The sequence below is a fragment of the Stenella coeruleoalba genome (genome assembly GCF_951394435.1).
Source record: "Stenella coeruleoalba genome assembly, chromosome: 15".
NCBI lineage: Eukaryota > Metazoa > Chordata > Mammalia > Artiodactyla > Delphinidae > Stenella > Stenella coeruleoalba.
The window spans coordinates 70333193-70356780 of NC_137161.1; the positions used below are offsets into that span (position 1 = coordinate 70333193).

Here is a 23588-nt window from a genome sequence, read left to right on the forward strand (position 1 = left end):
TCTTCGTGTGACTGCGAAAGCAATTCAGGGCTGTGCCAACGCACTTAATTATCTGAATTTTGAGCACAGCACTGAGCCTGAAATAGAAGCCACTGTGGTTTACACGTAGGAAAGGGGAGGGGCTGTGTCCACACCCGTCAGGAGTAAACTCCCTACCTATTCCCTCTCCTTTTGCCCAGCCTGGGTCCCTGGACCTGCAGACATGACCTTGAGCATCTGCCTCCCATGGGAGGGAGACTGCCAGTGCCTCTCAAGCAAACAGGCGTGTGCTTAAATTCACGGCACTCTCTCCAGTGACTGGGCAAGTGACGCGCCCTTTCCTGGGGCTGACAGATCCCTGGGCTGCTCATCGACCAGCGTGCCTACCCCCAAGCACTGTGATTAGCCAGGGTGTGGTGACAGCTGGCTGACATTAATTATCTGTGAGTTAGAGGCATCTGAAAGCACAGGCAGAGGGCTGTCAACAGAGCAAGACAACAATGATGATTGCTCCTGGGCTTTGCAGCGGGGACCATGACCGGGGACAGGGGCTTTCAGGTTCAAGGAGGGGTGGGCAAGGCCAGCAGCCCTTCCCAGCAGTCTCCAGGGCTGTCCACCAGCAATCTTTGGGTTAATTCACAAGTAGGTCAGGCATGCGGTGGCGATCAATGCATTACCCATCACCCTGCCCCAACACCCCGTCCATCACCACATCCTGGCAGTTTGGCCTCCTAAATAGTTTTCACATCTGTCCACTTCTCTGCAGCCCAGTGATGCCAGCCCAGTCTCCTTGCATTGCAATTGCCTCCTCTCTTGTCCTTTTCTGTACTCAGGCCCCCCTCTACACAGAGCAGCCAGAGCAGACCTTCAAAGTCCAAGTCAGACCCTGCCACTGCTCTGCTCAGAACACACCCTCCCTGCAAACCCAGCCTGTGGCCCTGCTGGACCCTCCAGCTTCATCTCCACCCCAGACCTCTGCTCTCCTATCACAGTCACTTTCAATCGTTTTCCCAACCATGCCTCTTGCCATGTGGCTTTTGCCCATGCTGTTCCGCCTGAGTGAAATGCTCTTCCCTCTCTCCCCTATGCTCTAGTGTTCCTTAAATCTCATATCATGTGTCTCTTCCTCCACAGAGCATCCCTCAACCCCAAACCAGGACAAGTTCCTTTGTCTCACAAGGAGGCAGTGCAAGGTAGTGGCCAAAGGCAGGGAAGCTGGTGTCAAACAGCCTAGAATTCAAGTCCCAGTCCCTCCTTGACTGTGTGACACTAGATAAGGTACTTAACCTCTCTGAACCTCAGTTTCCTCCTCTATATAATTGGAGATGACAATAATGCCAATCCCACCGGGTTGTTTTAAGGACTAAGTTAGTAGAGGTAAAGGCACTTGGAGCCAAGCCTGGCAGTGTGCGCTATAAAAGCAATGGCTGTTGATGTTTATACATTTCTTGTTTCTCTGTTTGTAACCACACCCTCCTGAATGGAATAATTTGATGAATTCTGTCTTCTTCAATATGCTCTAGGCCAGGGCATCTCAATAATCAGCACTATTGACATTTGGGGATGGATAACTCTTTGTTGTGGGGCTGTCCTGTGTATTGTAGGGTGTTTGGCAACTTATGTGGCATCAACACAGGAGATGACAGTAGCATCCTTCTCATTGTGACAACCGAAAATGTCTCCAGACTCTGTGCAATGTTGCCTGGGGAAAATCAACCTGGGCAAGACCCCTGCTCTGGTCCCTCTGACCAGGGAGTGTAGGTGGTCTCCTTCACAATATCCTCACAGCACCTCACGTTTAGCCCGCGGTAGGTGCGCACTCAGTAGATATTAAATGAATCAATGAATGAGGGAATGAATGAACACATCCCCAGAGACATCTGTAATATAAGGGTCTCAGGGGATATGAAATCAGAAGGTCTGGGGCCAAGTCTTGCCTCCACTAGTCCAAGACGGGGGGCACCTAGGGCAAATCATTTCAGTCCTCTGAGCCTCAGTGTTCTCCTCTATGAAATGGGGGTGTTGACAATGATGCTGATCTCTCCCATCACATGGGGAGGTAGTTGGCCCGTTTGAAACTGATAGAATGACTTTGCTCCTATCACCGCAGCCCGCCTTGTCTGGCATCATCTGGGCCGTGATGGGCATGGGCATGTAATATATGTAGTACATAAGGAACGTAATATATCCCTTCCTCTCCCTTTTAATATTGCTGTAAATACGTCTTACGGGGGAGATAATCGAGATACAGCGCGAGTAATGGTGATGATGGAGTCAGACGGATAGAATCTCTCACCTGTCAGGAGGGCAGTTCCCCTGTCATTGCTCCATTATGAATGGTGTCTTGGGTAGATTGCTGTGTAGTGTATTTTGAATTATGGCAAGCCCCGAGCACTTAATTACATTGTGTTTCTAATAAGGGGAGGAGCCACATGGTAGCGGGAGAGCATTGTGCTCCAGAGTTTTGCCCACCCAGTTTCAAATCCTGGCTGTGATGCTCCCCACTGTGTGAGCCCAGGCACACCACCTACCTTCTCTGGACCCCAGTTACTTTACCTATTAAATGGGGGCAGAGATGAGTGTCACAGCACAATAAGATATTTGGAAAGGACATGGGTTTAGAGGAGGGGCAAGGCTGGGTGGGAAAACGGGATGACTCCAGTAAATTCCAAGTATCTGTCAAATGTGCTAACAGGGTTTATTTGCAGGAAATGATCCCATCCAGGGGACCTAAAAGATCAATGATTTGACTTCTAAGATGAGCTGATTCTTCAGCTCTCCACTAGTTCTTCAGGGGTCACATGGCGCAGTTTCTAACATCCCTAGAAATTGGGCATTGGGCTGGTCTCTGTTTTCATGTTTTCATCACCCTGGTCTCTGTTTTCATGTTCCCAAAATGTGAACTGGAAACGATAAGGACTTCTGTGTCGCATGGTTTTAGTCCAATGGCGTGGAAGGTACTCCAGTCAGTGGAAGATTGGATGCCCCACGTGTGAAACCTCTTCCATCCCGTAACAAAACTTACCTTTCCTGTCTTCCTTGCAAGCCCTTAGCCCCTTCCCAAAAGAACAAAATACAGAGCTGACACACACACCCAAAATTAAATCTGGGGGGCTCTCGTAAAGGCTCAAGCTACCCAAGATTTTCCTGTCCGTGTCCAGAAGTAAGTGTCTCAATAATTCAATTCTAGTACCTGGTTGCAGCCCAGAATTAATTCAAGACACTCTAAGTGGACACCCCAGGGCACAGGGCTGCTCGCTGGGCTTCCTGGGCCAGAGTCATCTCATTAAAAACCAGGTCCACTGCTCCCTGGGCTCCCCCACTGGGCTGAGGCCACTCCTCTGAGCTTCAGGCCACTTAACCAGCACAATGCCCCAATGTCCCACCCAAAGGAGGGGGCACAGCCCACAGTTTTGCTAAATGTTACCATTGAGGTAAAACTGGGAAAAGTATACAAAAGATTTCTCTGCATTGTTCCTTACAACTATGCGAATTTAGAATCATCCTAAAACAAAAACTGATCACCGGGCCCCATTTCCAGGGTCTGATCCAGTAAGTCTAATGTGAAACTTGCATGTTTCATCACATTTCTCTTTTCCCCAGCTTTACTGAGATTTAATTCACATATAACATTGGGTAAGTTTAAGGTGTACAACATGATGATTTTTTTCACATTTCTTTTATTTTTTAAATTGTAGTTGATTTCCAAAGTTGCATTAGTTTCTGGTGTATAGCAAAGTGATTCAGATATAGATACAGATATAGACATAGATATAGATACTTTTTCAGATTCTTTTGCATTAAAGTTTATTACAAGATATAGTCCACATATAAGTGATATCATATGATATTTGTCTTTCTCTGTCTGACTTACTTCACTTGGTATGATACTCCCGAAGTCCAGCCATGTTGCTGCAAATGTCACTCTTTCATTTTTTTTATGGCTGAGTAGTATTCCATTGTGCATACACATACCACTTTGGAGACCAATCTGGAGTCCATGTTGTCACCTGGGCTTCGGACTTACCACTGTGACTGACTATACATCCAGAGGTTCCAACAGCCCCCTCCTTGGGTTTGATCAATTTGCCAGAGTGGCTCACAGAACTCAGAGAAACATTTTCCTTACTAGATCACCAGTGAGTTACAGAAGCATTTAATTCAGGAACAGCCAGGGGGAAGAGAGGCACAGGGCAGAGTATGTGAGAAGGGGTGCAGACCTTCCATTCCTCTCCAAGAGCTCCACTCTCCCTGAATCTCCATGTGTTCACCAACCCAGAAAGTCTCCAAACCCAGTCCTTTTGGGTTTTACGATGACTTCATTACATAGGCATGATTGATTCAATCACTGGCCATTGGTGGTTGAACTCAATCTCCAGCCCCTCCCCTCCCTTCCCTGGAGTCTGAGGATGGGCCTGAAAGTTCAAAGCCTCTACTCGCAAGGTTGGCTCAACTAATCATCAACCCCCAAAAGTCACCTCGTTAACATAACTCAAGACACCTTTCTTGCTGTCATAGCTTAGGAAATTCCAAGAGTTTTAGGAGCTCTTTGGCCAGAAACAGGGACACAGTAACAGAACAGAAACAGTAACACAGAAACGTAACCAAATATATATATATATATATATCGTATTATAAATCACCATATCACAGTGATGGTGATGATAAAGAAGAAGCTAACAATGACAATGACAGCAACCGTTATAGCATTTATTGGTTACATACTGTGCACCAGGCTCTTTACATTGTGAGTACACCGTGCTCTACGTACCGTCCTTATAAGTGGAGCCTCGGAAGTTAAAATACGTGCCAAGGTCATGCAGCTGGTAGGTGATGGTGCCTGGACATTGATTCCAAGCGTTCACTTTTCACCAACATGTCAGGGATTGAAAACCAGTGTCCACTGCTACACTCCAGCCTGCAGATGTATGTTGTTTGACCAGCAAAGTGATTTAAATGTTTGGAAATTTGTTTTCAATATTTAAATATAAGATTTGGGTGTTTTTTTTAAATTTTCGTATTACTCGAAGTCCTTGTTTCTGGCTTTTGGAAAATTCAGGACATTGGCCACAGCAAGCCAGGGTTCCCACGTGATAACTATTGGCCTAAAGGGCTGCCCACTTTAGACCCAGCTTGGATCCACCATTTTGCCAAAGTCCATACGCGGGCTATTTCTCTTCTTAGGTTGTAGGCCGGCTCCAAAAGCATTTGCATTTTCAAACTTACCATTTCCACAACATTGACCACAGGCCGGTGGTCAGCCATCTGGCTTTTAGATCCTACTGAGTGACCTTCCTCTGGCCCAGGGATCAGAGGCTGGCTCTGGGACCTCACTGACTTTCCATATCTCTGGGAAGGCCCGCTGGAGGTCCGGTGTGGGCTGTGCCTGATGGGAATCCAAGGAACTGGTCCAGAAGCTGCCACGGCATCGCCCTTAAAAAGCATGACATGAACTTAGATCCGAAGATGAAATTGGTTTGGGAGGTGGCAGGTCCTGTGCTCTCCGCACCGTGGCTGCTGGGAGAAAACAATCCATCTGGCACGAACAAGATCAATGCCAGCTCAGTGAATTCCCCCAGAAACTGTGAAATTGCGTAAAAGATTTGATCAAAGTCCCCATCAGCCACCAAGCTGTAATGACTTCTGTGATTTTTCTTAACCGGATTTTAATGTTTATGTTTATTATTTAGGGACTGATGGAGCACAGGAAATGCCTCAGCCTCTGGACGCCTCTCACCTCTCCCGTGAAGCACTTTAAGAACTCGGAAAAACTCAATTGCAAAGGAAAAGCATTTGGCTCTCAATGTTTCATGTTCTGTTCCCGCTCCCCAGGCTTGGAGACAGCTCAGGAACTTAATTAAAATCAGCGGAGAAAAAGAATTGAATAAATCACAACATGAATATCTCTGAAAGTCTATATCACAGCGCAGCGGCATGGAGGTGAACAAAAGATGCTCTGTTCCCTCTCTCCCTCTGGAAAGGGGAAATATTAAAATTATCTCAGAGCACACTTGATCTCTCTCTCTCTCTCTCTCTCTCTCTCTCCCCCTCTCTCTCTCCCTCCCTCCTCTCTGATAGCAGGAATAGGAGACAGAGACTGTCAAAGAGGTCAAGGGCATGGATCTGGCCCTCATTCCCAAAAGAGGTCACTAGACACAGAAAAGACCCCCAACCGTCACTGAACGTAAGACATGTGACATATTTCTCCCTCCAGCAACGCTACAGAGTCATCGTGCTTAAGCCCCATTTTGCAAATTAGGTTAAGAAATTTTCCCCAAGTTTACCTGGCCTTCAGGTGGCACCTGATGCCCATTATTTACCTTGAATTCAGCAAGACATCCTTCCCCAAATAGCCCAGTAGATTCTTCCTAGCACTTGTGGACAAATTACTTCCAGGGCATCTGAGTCACACCCAGAAAGGGATGGGAGAGGACTCCACAGGACCACCAGCCTGGCCCCTGCCTCTCGGCACAATCACTTCACCACTCAGTCCCCACGAGAACTGGGCTCACTCCTTACAATTGCCAGAGGAGGAAACTCTCCTCCAGCCTTGAAAATGCACTCAAGCGTCTAACATCCCGCATTGTCCGTGGAGCAGACCTTGCTCACATCTAATCTGAATCTCTTGGGCTGCAGGCTGGATCTCGTCCTTAGGGTAAATCGGAAAATGAGCGATGGATCTTTTCCTTCTTTCATCCCTCCCTCCTCCATCCTTGTCAAAGTTCTGCCCTCTTGCCTCCCAAAGCAGGTGAAACACCCAAACCAGTGCCTGGCACAAAGCTTGTGTTTCTTAAATATTAATTCCTTGTGTTTGTTTCTTCCTTCCACCGTGCCTGTGCTCTGGGGTGGGGGGCACTCACCGGCCACCCCATCCTTCTCTTGGAGTTATTCACAGTCTCAAAAGAAGGACCATGCTTAAACACAGAGCTGCAAGGCAGGGACGCAGATGTGATAACAGAGCTAAAACTACTGTGGGATCCCAGGGAGAGACCTGCTCTGCCTTTCATGACCCAGTCTCCAGCATGCCCCTACCTAAAACCTTCTGGTTGCCTTTAGGACAAATGTTGGATCCCTGGGTCCCCCCCCCACACCCCGATCTGGCTCCACCTTAGGGCGTCCTCCCTTCTCTCACGGCAACCTCACTCCCTGCCCTGAGGGTCCTCACACAAACTCTTTCTTCCTCCTGAAGTATTCTTGCCTCTCCACTTTATCTGGCCATATCCTATTTCTCATCCATACTCTGCTTTAAATACCACTTTCCCAGGAAGCCCTGCGGGACCCCCAGCCCAAAACAGGTGCAGGTTCCTTGCTCTGTGCTCAAGCTAGTTTCCTTTTTAAACACTTGCAACATTGAACGAATAGTTACTCTTCAATAGCTGTTTTCTGCTTGACCAGAAGCACCCTGAGGGCGGGGAAGACGTCATACCAGCTGATATTTTAGCTGGGGCTTGACGGTTAGATAGAACAGACCAGTGGGAGAGGGACAGATGAAGCAGGAACATAAAAGGTGTTCCTGGGCTTCCCTGGTGGCGCAGTGGTTGAGAGTCCGCCTGCCGATGCGGGGGACACTGGTTCGTGCCCCGGTCCAGGAGGACCCCGCGTGCCGTGGAGCGGCTGGGCCCGTGAGCCATGGCCGCTGAGCCTGCGCGTCCGGAGCCCGTTGCTCCGCAACGGGAGAGGCCACAACAGTGAGAGGCCCGCGTACCGCAAAAAAAAAAAAAAAAAAAAAAAAAGGTGTTCCTGGGGTTGGATCATTGCATTTGTGTTAGTGAACCCTTGCCCCAATAACGCCATAACACAAACAGCTCGACGCTCAGCAGCTTACAGCAAAAAGCATTTATTCTCATGCTCCTGGGACTGCAGCTAGGCTGATCTAGGCTGTCCTTGTGCTCTGCTGCAAGCTGTAAGTAGGCTGCACTTGGCTCCAGGCTCCAGGTCGGCTTCAGTTCACACCTGGCTCAGGCTCCAGGGTTCGTTCAGGGTCCAGACGGAAGGGGTTGTAGCCACCTGGAGCACGTCCTTCTCATGGCAGATCATGTTATAGCTAAAACCGACTGGACTAGCTAGGTCTCCATCGCCTTACGCTTCACTTGCACGCCCTCTTTCCATATGTTTTTTTCCTTCTTTTGTTAATGATTCCTTTGCACCTAATAGCCTAGAGTAACTCATTTGTTAGTTAAAGCTATATCAGGCACCCGGTGTTTATCCTCTTTGAAACAATCCCTTACATTCTTCTTCTTTGAAGCTTTCTTCATTCCAGAAGAGAAGGTCACTGTACAATAACCCCAAAGACCACCAGAGCCCATCTCTCGACCTCCCGATGCTGGCCTTGACGGCTTTGAAATGTTCCATGAGAAGAGAAGAATGCAGACCCCACACCTGCCCCGATCCTTATGAAGAACCCTATTTTGAGCTAACACTGTAAGTTTTACTCACTGAACGCTTTCAGGGAGGACACAGTCTTGAGGGCATTAGCCTGCTGTGGCCTCCTTTGCCTGGCAAAGCAATAAAGCTACTCTTTTCTTCTTCACCCAAAACTCTGTGTCCATGATTTCGATTCAGCACTGGTGTACAGAGACCAAGATTTCGGTAGCAATCACCTGAGCGAGGCGAACACTCGGGAACATGCGAGTGTCCAGCCTTGGCCCAGAATGGGCAGTCGACACTCTCACCCCCGCTCCAGGCCACGCCCAACATGGATGGGGTGGGGCAATGTGTTCTGCCTCTACTGGGAAGAACTCAGAGTCATGTGGCCAAGAGCACAGATATAGAATTTAAACCTGGGAGGGTGTGAACACTGGGAAAATGACTCCATCCCTCACAGCAAGAGCAGGGTGAGCAAGACAAGGACTGAGACGGCATCTAGGTTTTTATTTGTGGCAGAAATGTGGGACATGCTGGAAAACGTGGGAAGAAGCACACACTTGAGGACGACGTTGAGTTCTGCTCTGAGCATGTGGACTGCGTACAGTGCCCAAGACTTACCCAGCTAGAAAGGTCTGACCTCCACTGTTCTGTATCTCAAAGGAAAGGTCTGAACTGAAATCTGGGAGCATTAGTGTAAAGATGGCAGCCAAGGCTTTGGGGGACGGAGAGGGCTGTTCAGGGGCAGTGTGTGGGGTGGCAGACTTCACTGACTGACTACCCCCTTCCCTGCTGCCTTTGCAGCCAGGGATAGACATGTGACCCTGTTCTGGCCAATAAGGTGAAAGGAAAGTTTTCCCAGGAGGATTTTTGAAAGGTTTTGTCCTACCTGTAAAAGGGCAGATTCACAGAGTGAGATGCTGGCATTGTTCTTCATCACTGTCCCTGCTTTAAACTCAATAAAATGCTCATCACTACAGTATTTTGTAATTATGAGATTGACAAGTATAGGGGAAAAGCTAACAAGCTAAAAATGTTGAGGAAAAAGCATAGAAAGAGCCCGAGTCCTTAATGACACCACTGGGTAGCTCTAAGACACCCAAGGTCATTTCAAGGAAACAATGAGTATCCTTATGGCTTAAGCCACTGTTCCTCAAGCAATCTGTCACTTAAAGCTGAATGCATTTCTAATGGATACAAGGGCTATGAACTAAACCCGGGGAAATAACAACAAATATTTAATTGGTGGGAATAAAAGGAGGAGCTAGTAAAATAGGAAGGAAAGTGAAAAGAGAGACCTTGGAATGTGGAGAAAATATTAAAATATAATCAGAGCCCAATTCTGCAGGGAATTTCATTAAGATAATGCATGAAAATTATCCACTGGATTTCACAGGCAGGAGGCCACTGCCACAGACTAAAAGTTTGTGCCCTCTCAAAATTCATAGGTTGAAATCCTAAATCCCAATGCAACGGTACTTGAAAGTGGAGCAGTTGGGAGGTGATTAGGGCATGAGGGTGGAGCCCTCATGAATAGGATTAGTGCCCTTATAAAAGAGACTCCAGAGAGACCCCCTGCCCCTTCTGCCATGTGAGGACATAGTGAGAAGATGGCCATCTATGAGTCAGGAAGTGGGCTCTCACCAGACACCAAATCTTCTGACACCTTAATCTTGGACTTCCCAGCCTCCAGAATGGTGAGAGACAAATGTCTGTTGTTTATAAGCTGCCTAGTCTATGGTATTCTACTATACAGCCCAGACCAACTGAGACAACCACTGATGTCCTTAGTGAGAGAAAGGTTGTTGCAGGCAGGAGATAAATGGAATGAAAGATCACAGGGAACGGGCGTTTGGGGAATATCAGCGTTCATTCACTCCCTTCTCCATTTTGTGTGGGACCTTGCCCATGACTCTGGGGCTGAGGCATGTGACCCAGAACTGGCCATTTAGCCCAACCAAATCCCCCTAACTATAGCCATTAATTCAGAGGTTGGCATGTGCCCCATCTTGGGCTAATCAAAGTGGAATTGGGGACTCTGTTAGGTGACAGGAAGAGAGAATCCCTCTATACATTTGTAACTGGTTACATATTTAATTTAGGAAAGATTGCTATGGTAACAAGGGAAAGAAATAAGAAAATATATTGCTCTTTATAAAAATGCAGTAAAAGATAAATCACAAAGAGCCCCTCTGTTGTACTGAAATATTGTTGCTCTGTGATTAACACTCCACACATCAACCTGGTTTTGCAGATACTCTTTTTTTCCTCACTGGACTTGAATTTGGAAGGATGGGAGGATCGAGCCATGTTGCCAACATGTAGGTAGAGACTCTGAAAATGGATCCAACAGTAAAAGCAAGAAAGAGGAGAGATCTTGTGACATTATGTGAGCATCTGAATCAAGCCATACCTGAAGCCAGACAAATCCCCTGACCATTCTCCTTCCAGTTTGGGCTAGAGTTCCCACCACCTGTATAGAAAGAATGATGATAAAAGGAGTGAAATGGAGTGGAGGAAGTGGTGATTAGTAACTGTCCTTTTTACTCAAATGCTGGAACTAGCAGGCAATGATTAAATCCCTCTTCAGCCCTCTCAAGGATTACCCTGTTTAGCCACCATTATTCAGTCAGCAACTGTCATTTCTGCCTTACATGATGGAAAAGGAGGGGAGAGGCTGTTGACTCTTTTAATCTCTTTCTGTCTGAGCACACTGGGGTCTCATGTTCCTTTCCTCCAATTGGAGAAGATGAGCCATCCACCTGATTTATCTCTCCCTGTTTTTATTTGCTTTTGTTTTCATCAGCCTCCAGCAAGATGCTACAAGTGTTCCCCCAAAGTACGTCCAAGAGAAAGTACTGATTTCAGAGTAACCAGCAGTCTCTGTGCTATGATGCAGTCCCACCAGGATTGTCCAGTGGGGCCAGAGGCTTTTTGCCAAGACCTCCCGATACTTCTCTGAGCATGGTCTGCATTGAGCTCTGAGTCACCATGGGGCTGCTGCTGGGGGCTAAGTGGCTGCAGCTGAGCAGGTCAGAGGTTTGCAGGGGCAGGGAGCAAGCAGATCGTTACAGTCATAGGGACCCTAGATGTGTTGTTGGTGCCCCACCCATCACCCCAGGACCCTGCTCAGGAGAGAGGTGGGGAGAGGTAAAGGGGCCAGGAATATGCAGATGCCCTGATGTGAGAACCTTCTGATTTGCCCAGTCATCCAGCCCAATTGAGATAAGCCTGGAGAAACACAGTCTGATCTGTTTTTAGCTTCACAAGGGAGATCAAAGACACCAGATCTGGACTAGAGAGAGAGGGAGTGCTACATCTGTCATGATATGGCTCAGAACTAGGAGTCAATTATGAGACCAAATACAAAACAATAAACCCAGGCAGGTCAGAGAGGGGAGGGCTGGGAGAAGAGCAAAATCTAAAGTAAGAATCACAAACTCAAATGACTCCAGGGCTAAGGTAAGAAAAATAAGAGGATGAGCCATGCTGGGAATAGATCATGGAGAACCGGACAACATATGTCCCGCCAAGATAAGCATCAACTCAACTTGCTATTCAACTCAAACTTGGGAGAAATAAAGGGTAGTGTTGTCCAATTATTCTAGAGAAGCCAGAAAATGATTGGATGTTATTAACTGGAATTACTTCATTTTTAAATACTGGTCACTAATTCTATTCCTCTTCTTTTTTTTTTTTCTCAACAATATGGACTTTTGGTTTCTAGCTGGGCATGTAAGAAGTTTAGAAATCACCACTCAATTCTAACAACAAGTAAAAAGCTGAACAAACTGAGAAATCAGCAACTCTTCCTAAATTCTTCAGAGACACAAGGTCACAGGGAAAATTGCTGCCCCCCAAACAGACAGGCTGATACAGAGAATCACAACTTACTGAGCAGAAACCCAGGCACAGCAACCGCCCTGAAAGTAGTGCCTAGAAAAAAAATTTATGGTATTGAATATATCAGAAAAGAGAAGTATCTAAAATCAATAATCTAAGCTTTTACTGTAGGACACTAGAAAAAGAAAAGTAAATTAAATTCAGAGTAAGTAGAAGAAAATAAATAATTAAAATCAGAGCAGAAATGAATTGAAAATGAATATTGAAAATCAATAGAGACTATCAACAAAGTTGTAAGGTGGCCCTTTGAAAAGGTCAGTAAAATTGATATGCCTTTAGCCAGGTTGACTAATCAAAAACAGGGAAGACACAAATTACTAATACCAGAAATGAAAGAGGTGACATCACCACAGATCTCATGGACATTAAAAACATAATTAAGGAATATTATTAACAACTCTATGCCCACATATTTCATAACCTAGATGAAATGGACCAGTACCTTGAAAGACACAATCTGCCAAAAAATACACAGGAATTAACAGGTAATGTGAATAGGTTTATATCTACTAAAGAGATTGAGTCAATAATTAATAACCTTCCAAAACAGAAAGCACCGGGCCCTGGTGGGTTCACTGGTGAATTCTTCCAAACACTTAAGGAAGAAATTATACTAATTCTCCACAATCTCTCCCATAAAATAGAAGCCAAAGGAATACTTCGTAACTTATTCTATCATGCTATCATTACCCTACTACACCCCAAGATCAAACACATTACAAGAAAAGAAAACTACAGACCAACATCACTCATACACATAGATGCAAAAATCCTCAACAAAACATGAGCAAGTAAAATCCAACACTGTATAAAAGAATTATACACCATGACCAAGTGGGGTTTATCCCAGGTATGGAAGGCTCGTTCAACATTTAAAAATCAGTAAACGTAATTCATCAAATCAGCAGGCGAAAGAAAAAAATTTTCATGATCATTTCCATTCATGCCTTTGACAAAATCCAATATCCATGCATGATAAAAACTCTCATAAACTTAGGAATAGAGGGGAACTTCCTCAGCTTGATAAGGAACATATATAAAAAAAGAAAACTTACAGCTAATAATGGTGAGAAACTCAAAGTTTTTCCACTACGGACTTCCCTAGAGGCACGGTGGTTAAGAATCCACCTGCCAATGCAGGGGACATGGGTTCAAGCCCTGGTCTGGGAAGATCCCCCATGCTGCGGAGCAACTAAGCCCACGCGCCACAACTACTGAAGCCTGCACGCCTAGAGCCTGTGCTCCGCAACAAGAGAAGCCACTGCTATGAGAAGCCCACACACCACAACAAAGAGTAGCCCCAGCTCACTGCAACTAGAGAAAGCCAGCACACAACGAAGACCCAACACAGCCAAAAATAACTAATAAATAAATAATTTTTTTAAGAAAACTCAGTCAACAGCAATGCCACTGAACAGCATCTCAATATAGGACAGAATGTGGTTAGACAACAAGTATTTGTGAAGTGCCTATGATATTCCAAACGCTATCCCAGGATCCGGTGTACAATAGTAAACAAAAATAAAATATCTTCGCCTTATGAAATTCACAATCTGGTGAAGAGACAATGAGTAAACAAGTAAGTTTGATAACATATTAGGGGAAAGTAGGGTGGGGTAAGAGGTACCATTTCAAATAGAGTTGGTAGGGATGGTGTTGAAAGATGATACATGAGAAGACTTAAAGGAGGTGAGAGAAAGCCATGAGGATAGCTGTGAGAGAAGTATTCTAAGCAGAAGAAACACATGCAAAATCCCTGAGACAGGAACATGTAAAAGTAACAGCAAGGAGAGTGACAGGAGGTAAGAGCAGAGGGGAGCAGATTATTTTCCAAAGTAAGGACTTTGGCTTTTATTAGGAGTGAACTCAGAAGCCTCTGGTTTCAAGCAGAGAAGTGATATGACATGGCTTGTTTTTTTAGTGTAATAGGTATTAGCTTCCATCCTCAAAGTCAGAAAGAAAAGGAATATCACTTTATTTCCCTTAAGGCAACCTAGCTGTGACCCTTCTCTCACAGGAAAGCAATTCCCTCTCCTCCACAACTGCATCTCCCTCCTTTGCCTCATATCACTCTTGATTAAGGGCAGTGTATGAAGACTGGAGTGCAAAGGTCTGCCTGTAATGAGTTACATCATGGTCATTGCCGGTGTCCTTGCTGTCTGATCTGCAAGAGGTCCCGAGTCATGGATAAAGCATTGCTTGAGATCCCTTGCCAACAACCCTATCCTCCTATGTGGGGTTTGCAAACTGTATTTGTTCAGGTAACTCCAGTTGCTGTAACAAATAAATTCAAAATGGCAGAGGCTGAATGAAATGGGAGATCATTTCCTGCTCATGTGATATTTCAGATACCCTGGTGCATGGGGAGCATTCCTCCGAGTGGTGATGCAGGGACCCAAGCTTCTTGCATATTAACCTCCACAAGCCCCTAGAGAATCAAAGTTCCTCTGCCCCCAGAGAGAAGGGAAAAGAGAGGAAAAGCACATCCACTTCTTAGCCACCTTGACCTAGAATTCATACACATCACTTCTATTCACATTCCATTAGGGAGAGAGAGTCACATGACCTCACATGGAGACAAGGGAGGTTGGAAGAGGCTGCCAGCCAACACTGGGAGAAGATCTGAACGGTAATGAGGCTGACATGGGGCCAATGGCACCCTGATGAACCGTGTGTAGGTTGAGTGTATATGAGTTAGGTTAATGTCAACGTACTCCATAGAACATGGACTACCAGGTGGGAAAGGCTGTCTGAGTTTGAGTTCCCACTCAGTCTTGCTGGGAACTTGCTGAGTTCCATAGTGCAAGGCAGGCAACCTCTCTGAGCCCCTGTCTCTCCCATTGGAGTCAGTGATCTATAAACCACTTAGCACAGTGCCTGGTACATAGGAAACACTCAGTAAACATTATCACATGTTCTCACCACAACCTGCAGGCACCTGAAATCCAGAACTTCCGTCCTATCCAAGGCCTGTATCCACGAGGCCTGACCCTGTTAGAGGCTCTGTGCTAGAATTAAGAGGTTCTGGTCTCCTTACAACTCCACGTGTTTGTCTTATTAGGACCCCTCTTGGGTGGGCCAGTGTGAGTGGGCCTCTGTTTTGGGGAACGAAATTCTCCCAACAGAAAAGCATCAGGCTCAAGTGAGGTTAAGGGATTCCTAGAAATTTAAGGCAGAGAATGAAAGTTGGTGTTTTAATAAGATTTCAGGGAAGGGAGAGAAGGAAGAAGAGAGAGAGGTAAAAAGGATGGAGGGAAGAGTAGAAAGAAGGGAGAGAGCGTGTTAGGTAGAAATTTGCGAAAGGGAAGATATAAATTAGAAAGGAGGAAGGAAGAGAGAGAGAAAGAGGGACGAAGAAAGGGAAGAGGGAGGGAATTGGAAGGAGGAAGAGCTGGACTCTGAAGGCGCTTGGAGGATCTACAGATTCCTTTGGCCAGAGGCAAGTGTCACTGTGATCTGGGCTTGGTGCCAAACGCCCATGAGCTCCCACCTACCAGCCTCGAGGGCAGCAGCAGGCCCACTATATGCACAGCTTCATAAAGGACTCATCATTTTATTGTCAAGAGCACGTGCCGATCTCATCCAAATCAATTCATTCCTTAATCACACTGGGAATGGAGCAGAATGTGAAGCACCCATGTGGGAGCGATGAATATTAGCAGTATTTAACGTCCAAACACTTCTGATACCATAAAAGCATCCTCGAGGTTGCACGATAAAAATCCAAAGTTTAATTCTTGGGTAACAAGGCCCCAGGCAATTGTGCCTTATTAATTCTGACAACAGGAATATGTATGCGAGGGCGTGACAGCCGGCTACTCAGAGCCATGCCAGCTGCCAGCCCCAGGACCTGGAAGTGACTAGTGTGCGGCCCAATTGCAGAAAGATTTAGGATCCCTTTCACTATGGGATCTTTCTCAAACACCAAGCTGTAAATACATCATCTTCCCCACCCACCTGCACCTCAAGGGATGTTTTGGAAAAGGCAGAGGAATTGAAACTAGAGGCTTATGGGTGCAGGGAGGCAGACACTGGAGAAAGATCTGATGCAGGCAGGTTGGGACAAGTTATGTACTGCACAAGGCCTCCAGCTGAAGAGGGGTGAGCAAGGGCTGAAATTCTGGTCTGAGCTCTGCCCACCAAGCCATGTGCCTTGGCATGAGGCTATACCTGCTCTGAAAAGGCAGGTTTTTCCTTAATCCAACCACCCAGAGGGTGAGCTGCATAAACTCTTTGAAACTCAATTTCTCCATTTGAAGAGACTGGACTAGATGAGAATGTGCCTTTTGAATGGAACATTGCTTAATCCCAATTTGTTCTTTCAGTCGTTCAACACACATATATACAGGTGCCTATTGTCAACTGTATAATAGATAAGACTCTGGAGATATGGAGATGGCCTCCTCATTTTAGAGGAAAGACAGGTCCTAAGGCAAATATTTACACTAGCAGTATATGGGGGGTTATGGTGGGACCACATCTCTGTTCCAGTACAGGAAATGCCTGAGGCCTTATTTTTGTGGCGTCTCTCCTGCAGCCCAGAACAGCAAGGGCAAACAGTAGGATATTAATAATGCATTTCTTATATTGCTTTGATTTTTTTTCTTACCCAATTTCCACCTCTACCAAGCTGGGATCTCCTGGAAGTCATAACTATGCCTTATTCATCTCTGGCACCCCAAAACCTAGCCTAGTGTCTGACACACAGCACAGGCTCATAATGGGTTAAGTATTTGCTGTATGTTAAAAATCTCTAGTAAGTACTTTATACATACTAACTCCTTCAGTCATCATTTTTGTTCTGCAAGGGGTCATTTATTATCTTACTTATTATCTCTCAGCCCCCAAAACACTCTCTAAACCACACTGCACACATTTTCTGTAAAGGGCCAAATACTAAATATTTTAGGTTTTGCGGGCCTAAGTATTTGTCACAAAGGCTCAACACTGCCACTGTAGCACGAAAGTAACCATAGGCAACACATAAACCAGTGAACCTGGCTGGAATTCATGGACGCTGAAATTTGAATTTTACATAATGTTCCCATGTCAACAGTATTATTCTTCTTTTGATTATTTTCAACATTTAAAAATGTCAAATTATTCTTAAGTTGTGGGCCGCATGAAAGGAGGCTAAATTTGGCCTGTGGGCTGTTCTTTGCCAACCTCTGCTCTACTCTGACATTGTGGGGCTGGCTGTCTTCACACTTCATATCCCAGAATTCCTTGATGCCTGGCTTCCTTTGGGGTTTTGCCAGAAGGAGGCATTGCTGAAAGATCGGTAGAACGGGAGAAGGGACTCGCTCTCTCCAGTTTCTGGCAGCATCTCTGCAACAGCAGAGGACAGTCAAGGCTCTAGCCACTCCCAGGAGTTGTCACTTACTGCCCCCATACGTGTAAACACCAGTGACCCGGTGTCCCCTAAGGTGTGAGGACCTCCTGGGGAGGACTTCCCTTCAAGATCCAGAGGCCCACCTACCAGGTATTCTCCCACGAGCACCTAAATGCTGTGGCATCACCTCTTGCCTTTCCTACCCAGCACTAAGGAACAGTTACTGCTGTCTACATTTCTAATATTTAGGATACTTTCCCTCCCCTTTTTCACTCTTCTAGGCTCCTAACACCTGTGTAACCAATCCCCTGTATTAAATCTTCTCCATTTGAAATACCTAGCATGATGAATGTTTTTCTAACCAAACCCCAACCAATATATCCCCATTTTATAGATGAGAAAATGAAGGCTGCTAGAAGTATAGGCCTTGTCCAGGTCATTGTAGCAAGTAAGTCAAGAATACTTTGTCCAAAATACCATTTCTATTCAACGTTGGGCAAAAGTTCATAAAAGATACAAAAATTGAAAAGAAGTAAAGATACCTTTATTCAATTTGACATGATTGTGTATGCAGAAAATCCAAAGGAATCTACCCCCAAAGCTACTAGAACTAATATGAAAATTTAGCAAAATTATTAAATACAAGTTGACTATTAAAAAATCAATTATATTTCTATATAATACCAATAAATAATTGGAAAATTAAATAAATATTTAATAGCATGAAAACTATTAAAAAAACGTAGAAGTACATTAAATAAATGCTATGCAAGAACCCTTTGCGTGCTAAAAAAATTACAAAACATCAATACATTGCTAAGTGAAATTAAACAAGACCTAAATAAATGGAGAGGTATACTATGTTCATAGGCTGGTGGACTGGAGGACTTAATTTGTTAGGATGAGATCTCTGTACATTGATCAATAGATTTGATGCAAAATCAAACAAAATCTCAGCAGCCCATTTGTAGAAACTGATGAGCTGATTTTTAAATTTGTGTATAAATGAAAGACCTAGTATAGGCAAAATAATCTTGAAAAAGAACAAAGTTGGAGGACCTCCACAACCTGACTTTAAAACTGATAATAAAGCTACAGTAATCAAGAGACTATGGCATTAGAATAAGGATCATTGCAACAGAAGACAGAATCCAGAGAAAGACCCATAATTACACGGTCAGTTGTTGTTGTTTTTCTTTACTAAGGAGCCCAAGCAATCCAGTGGGGGAAAGAAACAGCTTTTTAACAAATAGCACTGGAACAACTGAGTAAACATGGGGGGGAAGATGAACTTTGACCTCTATCTCACACCCTGTACAAAAGATCAAGTCAAGAAGGATCATGGATAGAAACCTAAAAGCTAAAACTATAAAATTTCTGAAAGAAAATATAGGAGAACAATCTCACAGCTTTGGCAAAGATTTCTTAGGAAAGAAAAAGGGCTAACCATGAAAGAAAATAAATGGAACTTCATCAATATTTTAAAATTTTGCTCATCAAGTTATATCATTAAAAAACAGGTCAGCCACAGACTGGGCGAAAATATATATCTGACCAAAAAAATAGTATCCATACTACATAAAGAACTCCTACAAATCAATAATAAAAGACAAACCACCCGATAAAAATTGTCAAAAGACTTGAACAGACATTACAAAAGAAGATAAATTAATGACATATTAGCACATGAAAAGGTGCTCAATATCTTTAGTCATCAGGGAATTACACGTTAAAACTCATTGAAATGCGTTAAATACTCATTAAAGTAATGAGATAAAACCTCACACCCAATATAATGATCCCTGTGTAAAAGACTGAGAACACCACATATTGCTGTTGGGAGTGTAAAATGGTTCAGCCACTTCAGAAAACTGTTTGGTGGTCTTTTACATGATAAAACATACACCTACACTATAATGCAGCAATTCTACCCCTGGACATGTGCCCAAGAGAAACAAAAACATATGTCCACACAGAGTTGTTCAAGAATGTTATTGAGAGCTTTACTTACCACAGCCCCAAACTGAAAACCACCCAAATGTCCTTCAAGAGGAGAATGGACAAACAAATCTTGATATAGCCACACAATGGAATACGATTTACCAATGAAAAGGGACAAACATTGATAATAGCATGTATGAATCTCACAGACCTTAAATCAATCAAAAGAAGTCAAACATTGAGCTTCCCTGTTGGCGCAGTGGTTGAGAGTCTGCCTGCCGATGCAGGGGACACGGGTTTGTGCCCCGGTCTGGGAAGATCCCACATGCCGCGGAGCAGCTAGGCCCGTGAGACATGGCCGCTGAGGCTGCGCGTCCGGAGCCTGTGCTCCGCAACAGGAGAGGCCACAACAGTGAGAGGCCTGTGTACGGCAAAAAAAAAAAAAAAAGATGTCAAACTCAAGAGAACACATCGTATTTATATGAAGCTCAAAAACAAAAATCTATGGTGATAAATATCAGAGTAGCAGTTGCTTCTTGGAGCAGGAGACAAAATTGGCTAGAAAGAGGCCTGAGAAAAACCTTCTGGCGTGATGGAATTTGTCTTGATTGGGGTGAGAGTTTATGCAACTGTCAAAACTGTACAGTGAAGGTCTGTGCATATCACTGTTTATGAAGCATACCTCAATTTTTTAAAGCCCCCGAAATATTTGGTGATAAATTGTTTGCCAGGGTGTGAGGAAATTCACTAGCATACATGCCTGGTGAGAGTATAAGTGTGGTGCAGTCTCCCTGGAGGGCAATTTTGACAATACCTATCACAATGAGTAATACAGATACGCACTTGACCCAGTCATTTCACTTCTAGAAGTCATCCTACAGATATATGCATGCATGATGTAGAGACAGTTGTAGAAAGATATTCTTTGCAAAATCGTTTGTGATAGCAAAAGACTGCAAATAACAGCCAACCATTTATAAAAGGCAGGTTAAATAAATTACAGTGCTATATGTTAATAGAATACAATGCAGCTGTTAAAATAATAAGGGAGATTGCTATGTACTGATATGAAATGATATTCAAGATGTATGATATATTGATACACAGGAAAAAACGTGTAGAACAAAGTTTATAACATTCTTCCATAGGTGTAAAAATAAACGTGCACATGTAATATATCTTGAGAGGTACATAAGAAACAGAACATAGCTGTTGCCTCTGGGGCTGGCAGGCTGGGAAGTGGGAGATTAGACACTGGGGGAGAATTATTTTCAATGTATTACCTCTTTCATTGTCTGAATTTTTCTTTTTGTTTTTTACCATATGGGTGTTATATAAATCAATAAATTTTTAAAAAACAAAGAAAAAGACCAGCATAATGGGGTCAGTCCATTTTCCCTGGCGCTTGACCCAGACCCTTTAGTTCCTGTGCCCCATATACTCTGGGGCTGTCCTGATTCCTCCTATAATAATCACCCCATCATTTGTCTCCATGGCCTCCAACCTCAGATCTGACTCCAATCCACCTACCGTCTCGGTTTTGCTTTCCTACAGGACCACCAGTGCTTGGGTTATCAGATATTTCCACCCAGCACTGCCCTCCACCACTCAGCATTTCAGTTGTTGGATTTTCCAGGCTTTTCTTTATTCCTGACTTTTCCCAAGCAAAACAGATCTACCCATAGCTAGCACCATGCCTATGCCCCCAAATGAGACTATGAAATATCCCTGTAATTTCCAGATGCCTTAAGATATACACTCTTAAACAGTTAGTAGATTATAGATGACCTACAGCTTTAGTCCAGCTTTTAAACATAACTTCTTAACGAGGCTACCTGGACAGTTCGCCTCCAGGCAGAGCGTAAAGATAATTGTGACCTCCCTGATGAATACAAGGGTGGGCACAGGGGAATTACTGTGCATTGTTCATGAAGGCATCCTGGGGGCCTTGCACCCACTTCAGGGACAGATGCACTGCTCCCAGCTTCCTCTCTGATCCTGCAGTCTGTAGCCTGCTGTACAGAGATTTGTGGGCAGAGAATCAAAGAGCACGGTCTGAAGCCTGACTCTGACTTCCTGCGTGGTCTTGAGCACATCCCTTCTTTGGGCCTCTGGGCCTTTCTCTGTTGCATCAGGTAACCTCTCAGGCCCTTGCAGCATTTAACTTGAGACTTCCGAGTGTCTGCAATTATAACTATTTAGTAAAATTTATTTCACAATCAAAAAGTGAAAAAGGAAGCAGCAAGGATTTTTTTTCAACTTTTAAAAATGGGTTAAAAATAAGAAATATTATATTTCTTTTTTTTTTTCTTTTTTTCGGTATGTGGGCCTCTCACTGTTGTGGCCTCTCCCATTGCAGAGCACAGGCTCCGGACGTGCAGGCTCAGCGGCCATGGCTCATGGGCCCAGCCACTCTGCGGCATGTGGGATCCTCCCGGACAGGGGCACGAACCTGTGTCCCCTGCATCGGCAGGCGGACTCTCAACCCCTGCGCCACCAGGGAAGCCCAAGAAGTATCACATTTCTTTTAATCTTTGTTTTTCCAGCAGCACTGGTACCACCATGGAGCTCCTTAAAATGCAGAACCTCAGGCTTCATCCCAGACCTACCGAAGTAGAATGTGAATGTTAACAAGATTCTAAGATACTATTTTTTTTTTTTTTGCCTCTGAGCCCCCAAGGGAGATAGAAATGCATCAGAGATCTTATGTAAAACTGGCAGCTCTGGGAAAGAGTCTTCTCTGTATCTTCAGGTCTCTGACACAGTAGATGAACTAGATGTAAAGTAGGACTCAAAACATTGGATGCCTACAGAGGTCAGGAAAGTAACAAAAACTAGCAAAGGAGCCTGGGTGGAGCAATAGGGAAGGGTGGCAACTGTGGTTAAGTGAAGTGCTTGTTTCATCTTAAGTGGCCTAGTATCAGTTAACGGTTGCCATATGGAAATGCAGGATCTGTGTTGCCACATACTGTGTTTTTGTTTTTTTGTTTGTTTGGGGGTTTTTTGGTTTTGGTTTTGGTTTTCGTTTTTTCGGCTGTGTTGGGTCTTCTTTGCTGTGTGTGGGCTTTCCCTAGTTGCGGTGAGCAGGGGCTACTCTTTGTTGTGGTGCACGGACTTCTCATTGTGGTGGTTTCTCTTGTTGTGGAGCACAGGCTCTAGGTGTGTGGTCTTCAGTAGTTGTGACACACGGGCTCAGTAGTTGTGGCTCGCGGGCTCTAGAGCGCAGGTTCAGTAGTTGTGGCGCATGGGCTTAGTTGCTACATGGCATGTGGGATCTTCCTGGACCAGGGATCAAACCCATGTCCCCTGCATTGGCAGGTGGATTCTTAACCACTGTGCCACCAGGGAAGTCCCTGTGATTTCTTTTATAAGTTAACCTGGATATTCAGATTTCTATGTGGAATCTCTTAATGATAAAAACATCATCAGGTCAAACACAGCACAGTTTAAAGCCAAATGTAATAACCATTTCAAAAACCCTGAAGCAAGAATAAACTTGAGTTCAAAACACAAAAGGCAAATAAGCTGGCTGGAGTGTGATGAGTAACAGGTAAAGTAAAACAAGCCCAGAAGGGGAAAGAAGGGGTGTTGGCTGCTGACAGGAGGAGGCAGAATGATGTGGGGTTTATTGGTGAACATGGTGGTTAAAGGCGCAGGGACTGGAGTCCAAGCCTGCCCTTTTCTATCTCTGTGACTTTAGACAAGTTATTGCATGCATATGTACCCTCTCTTTCTTATCAGCAAAATGGATTTAATAATGGTATGCACCTGAGAAGGTCAAAGCAAAGAAGCAGAGATTAATGTAACAAGGTTCTTAAAATAGTGTGTAAACCAAAGTAAGCCTCAATGATTGTTGTGATTGTTATTATTTGCCTTCTTTCATTAGCACTACAAACGTCATGAGTACCTGCTGGGGGGCCAACCCACACATTAGACTTTTTACAATGGGCTTACCAGCTCTTCTCCTCCAAAACTTTCAAATAAGGAATGGGCACACAAAGATCTGTCTTCTCCCCTCAAGATGCCTCAGCCTGCCCTGACCCAGACCCAGCCAGGCTGTTTGTCCTGA

At 44.6% G+C, this 23588-nt stretch overlaps 1 long non-coding RNA gene across 1 annotated transcript in view; it reads right to left on the reverse strand.

The window, feature by feature from the left end:
- Window positions 1–10400: 10400 nt before the first annotated feature.
- LOC307198305 overlaps window positions 10401–23588 on the reverse strand; it is a 58819-nt gene continuing 45631 nt past the window's right edge. The window contains exon 3 of the long non-coding RNA XR_013831608.1: window positions 10401–10816. This is a non-coding gene — a long non-coding RNA (uncharacterized lncRNA). The remainder of the gene's footprint in view (window positions 10817–23588) is intronic.